The sequence below is a fragment of the Berghia stephanieae genome, chromosome 4 (assembly GCF_034508935.2).
Source record: "Berghia stephanieae isolate SIO BIC M18660-M18661 chromosome 4, UCSD_Bste_1.3, whole genome shotgun sequence".
In the NCBI taxonomy this organism is placed as follows: Eukaryota; Metazoa; Mollusca; class Gastropoda; order Nudibranchia; family Aeolidiidae; genus Berghia; species Berghia stephanieae.
The window spans coordinates 40,522,750-40,527,749 of record NC_088363.1 but is presented as its reverse complement, the minus strand read 5'-3'; the positions used below and the strand labels follow the sequence as shown (position 1 = coordinate 40,527,749).

The 5,000-nt window shown below is 37.0% G+C and overlaps 1 protein-coding gene across 1 annotated transcript in view; it reads left to right on the top strand.

Annotated features, from left to right (window-relative positions):
• Positions 1–1,175, top strand: part of LOC144971774 (adhesion G protein-coupled receptor L3-like) — a 60,497-nt gene extending 59,322 nt beyond the window's left edge. The window contains exon 25 of the mRNA XM_078912846.1: positions 1–1,175. This exon is cut by the window's left edge and continues 294 nt beyond it. The gene's annotated coding sequence lies outside the window, so the exon portion shown is untranslated.
• Positions 1,176–5,000: the final 3,825 nt, after the last annotated feature.

Sequence of the window (5,000 nt, the reverse complement as noted above, 5' to 3'; positions counted from 1 at the left end):
TAATAATAATACACATTTATACATCACTCATTCTCGTGTAAAACACAAGTTCTCGACACTTTACAATGTGGATAATATAAAAAAGCACCAACAACAAAAAAAAAAAAAACATATAAAACTATCGTAAGTGCACTGAGAGATATGTTGGGCGTTGAAATAGTGCGAACTTTGTGTCAAATCGACATTCCTATCGCAAAAAAAAAGAGTTATTCACATTAAAAAAAATATCTTGACTAAACGATTACAAATTTGTGGAAATAAGACTATCATAGCTTGACTTAAGATCGTCTTACAACCAATTTCTGCTTTGCCCTTCAAATTTATATATCGTAACGACGAGTTACGATAGTCTCTTCGCCAAATTATACGTGTCAAATTGTTTAACATAAAAGTATTTGTACAAAGGTGCAATAGTATCCTTGCCAAATAAGTGTTTAAACATAAAGCTATTGGTTTGTTTACTTTTTAGGCAGAAAGGGAAGCTTCGGATCACTTTAGAAGCACCCGTCGCTCGCTTCTCGATGTTCATCTCAACTCGTAGAAAGTTATCAAAATCATAGGTTATATATGAACAAAACATCGGAATTAAAATCTTTGATTATATGCATATACGGTACTAATCTGAAGTAATTCATATCCCAGCAAAACACATACCCACTAATAGGTGAACAGAAGTGGGGAGCGAACCAGAGACTGTAAAAACAGCCACCAATAGGGTAAAAACCCGTGACAAATGAGATAAGAACACCAGTGAAAAGTAATCCCTAGACTACATGAGATGGGCACCAGTGGGGAACGAGCCCAGGGCTATGGAAGTTGGATTGCCATGATTACAGAATTTAAACATATTGTTCCAGGTTCACTCCTCTCTGGTGTCCACTCCAGATAGTCTCGAGATAGTGGTTCAGAGACATATTGAGTAAACCCGGGGCTATGGGAGTTAGAAACAATTGTTACCTCTTGAAGTTAAAGGCAATATATTATAATAATAGCTTTCTTTTAATTAACAAATACAGATAATGTGGAATTTTCCCCTAGGTCAACAAAACACGTTGAAAGAAACACTTTGAGAATGAATTTCATATCTTTTCATAAAATTCACATAAATGAAGCAGGTTTGTAATTTTGAAATTTGTTTTTAGTATCTTTCTTTATTAATGTCTTTGTGATAACAAATCATGGCATAAACTCGTTACAATATTCAACCTCGGTGAACGCAGAGGGAAAAAAACATTATATATCTGATCATGTTTTGACTTTTACACATTCTGATCACAAGACATATGAATAGTTCTAGCCAGCATGAAGAATAAAAAGTACCGATTTTCTTTGTTTAGAACCACGATGGCCGCCGTTGCTGGGCGACGTGACATAAGACTATTGAATCCAATTGGTGCCCACCTACAGTAGACTGGTTCACTCCCCCCTAGAGTGGATTTTGATAGATTTCGGTAGATTTCGGTGGATTTCGGCAGATTTCAATAATCTGCAGTACCGTCTATCTGACCATCTCTATATTTTGCCTGGGTCCCAGAGAAAACTCATTGAACCTATGGAGCACAATGCCCATGCGAGTACTGTACATCCAGGAGGAGGAGGAGGAGACGAAGAAGAAGAAGAAGAAGAAGAAGAAGAAGAAGAAGAAGAAGAAGAAGAAGAAGAAGAAGAAGAAGAAGAAGAAGAAGAAGAAGAAGAAGAAGTTGAAGGAGGAGGAGAGGGAGGAGGAGGAGGATGATGAGGAGGAGGATGAGGAGGATGAGGAGGAGAATGAGAAGAAAATAAGATGGTGATGATAATGGTGATAATAGAAAAGTTGGAAAAAGCAATTTTAATAAGAAAAATAATACTACCCATTTTTACAACTCGCGACGTGTCCAGTTGTTACATACAATTTTGATTGTTACCCAGTCGAATCTAGCCAAATAGTGGTATAAACTCCAAAGTAATCAACCCTATGGCTCTTAGAACTTGTTTCAGGTATCGTAACTCATAATATATTTGTGCATTAAATGGTGTATGGCACAAAAACTCTTAACTCCAAGTTACGGCAGTTTTAGTTCTGTTCTTTCCCCCCTCAAAATATCCTATCTCGACATTCGATAGTCTTGCATCCAATAAAATACTTCCAAACTATCGTAACGCACAATCCAAGCAATATATCGTCTCAAAAAGCCCCCATAATTTTTCTCGCCACTTTTTACATACAATTAGTAAATTTCTCTTGTTTCCCAGGATTGGGAAGGAGCAGCGTGGCAGGAGTACGGTCTTTGCTTCGTACCCGAAAGGTACGGAATTCGACCACCTGCCGCTTGCGTTGTGTGGCCTTGAGCAACTCACCTCGCCCTGACTCAATTTGCGTCGCTGCACTGCGGCTGACGCCTGTGTTAGTCCAGTCTTCCCTTGGAATAGGGAATTTTATTTATTTATTTTATTTATTTATTATGAATTATAAACAGTTTTCTGTCTATCCTGTAAAGTTGCCCTTTTAAGATACGATAGTTTTGCACCCTACCCTCCATACAATACAATCAATTTATAGCCAAATCAAGGGTTCATAGCGTCAATCAAAGCAAATACAGTAAAGGTGTGTCTTGAGATTCTTTTTAAAGGCAGGCAAAGACTTGCACTTCCTCAGATCCCGTGGTAGTTCATTTCAAATCTTTGGGCTGAAACTGTCTATCACCAAATTTTGTTCTTGATCTTTTTTTTCTGAAATTTCCGTTTGATCATTACACGATCTTAAAGTGTAATTTTGCAAATTTGCACATGACCACGTGATCTGTGAGATATACCTGTGCTATACCAATCAATCACTTATAAACAAGACACGCTGCTTTGTAATAATAATATGCGCGCTTTTCAATGGGCAACTAGTGGGGAGGACAACAAAGGGGTTGCATGATCACACTTGAGGATGATGCTCAATTGATGGGGTTGCCTCTATACCGCGTCCAAATCCAGCTTTACCTTAAAAGGAGACATCATTGAAATACCACAGATCTATTGTTGTTCCTTATTGCTCAGCAATTATAAATTTTGCATCTATTACCGACACGAAAGAAATTAAATATCAAATAATTCATCAATTTGAGTTCCTAGATCACAGACACCATTCATCACTGTAGTAATTCGCTTCTAGAAGCGTCCAAACTTGACCTGTATGGATGGAAGTAACCCCTCCAATTTTCACAATATGGAAAACACATAAATATCTTTAAATAGATCAGTGCCGAATAAAACAAAGGTGTAATTTAGAACTGTATTAGTATTTAATTGTTCTTTAGTAAAAGAGAAATAATATATGACTGATCACTATTCATACTTAAAAGTTTTAATAGGGAACAAAAGTGTGAGGTCAAATAACTGGCTCCTACATCTTTGGAAGTGTAAAACCACGTTTTCGGAGGACTGGATACATACATAATGGATATGATCTTCTGGTTTCAGAGTGATGGCATCTTATTTTCTAATCTAAATATATGCTTGGCGTCAATAAAGATCATCCAGCCGCTATTTCGTATCGAGCAATCCCTAGAATCTATCTATACATCCTGCTAATAAAATAGTTTTGCCACCTTATGAGTCAATAAATAACTTATCCATAATTAATCTTCCGAAGGACTGGCTACATACACATATTCGAGGATTTTGGAACCGGAAAAGTAGAAGGTGTGACGTCACAAATTTTCTCCCCAATTTTCATAATTTATTTACCTAAGTATCGAATAAAGACAATGAAAGTGCAGTTAAGAAATGTATCAGCATTTTACCTTTTTTTAAGTAAAAGAGAAATACAATTAAATGAGTGATCGTTTTTAATTAGTCACCCTCCGCCTCGAAACGGTATTAAGTCGGATTTTTCAATTTTGGGTTTTTGGTACCCAATCATAGCTTATTTTATGCTTTAAAATGTGATACCAAATTTATACAATTCTGATTATTCATTGCTCAACTATAACCGTTTGAAGTAGGGAGAGTGTATAAACCAAGTTTTGAGAAAATCGATTTTGAAGTGAGGCACCGTTTTCACGCATAGTCAAATCAGTGGGCAAAGATAGTTCCTGAGATACGGGCATTGCAAATTTGATGAGAATAGTAAGATTTGCAGAGACACGAATTTTCAATTTGACTCACATGAATTCCAGATACCACTCGGAGCAATTTCAATGCCGAAATATGAATTTCCGCACACACAAAAAGGGAATTGGGATTATATTTGGTATTGTATTTAAATATTGTATAGATCTAAATAAATCTAGATAACTGATTAGAACTATATTATGATATATAAACACATTGCCAAATACAACCCCAAAGTTTCCTTATTTCAATGAAGTAAAGCTCCAAAACCTAATGGTGCTAGAGGATGATGTTGTGTTGGTGGTGGTAGTAGTAGTAGTAGTAGTAGTAGTAGTAGTAGTAGTAGTAGTAGTAGTAGTAGTAGTAGTAGTAGTAGTAGTAGTGATGACGATGTGGTTGTGGTTGTAGTAGTAGTGATGATGCGGTATGGTTGGTTGTAGTAGTAGTAGTAGTAGTAGTAGTAGTAGTAGTAGTAGTAGTAGTAGTGGTAGTAGTAGTAGTAGAAGTAGTAGTAGTAGTAGTAGTAGTAGTAGTAGTAGTAGTAGTAGTAGTAGTAGTGATGACGATGTGGTTGTGGTTGTAGTAGTAGTGATGATGCGGTATGGTTGGTTGTAGTAGTAGTAGTAGTAGTAGTGATTATGTAGTGGTGGTGGTTGTAGTGTGTGTGTGTATGTGTGTGTGTGTTTGTTTGAGAGAGAGAGAGAAAGAAAGAGAGAGAGAGAGAGAGAGAGAGAGAGGGAGAGAGAGAGAGAGAGAGAGAGAGAGAGAGAGAGAGAGAGAGAGAGAGAGAGAGAGAGAGAGAGATTTGAGCAAAATTTGTTTGAAGGGTTTTTACGGCGCTTACAACACTGGTTGCAGTAGTATTGGTGGTGGTAAGGGTGGCGTTGTGGTGGTTGTAATAGTAGTTGCAGGGATGGTGA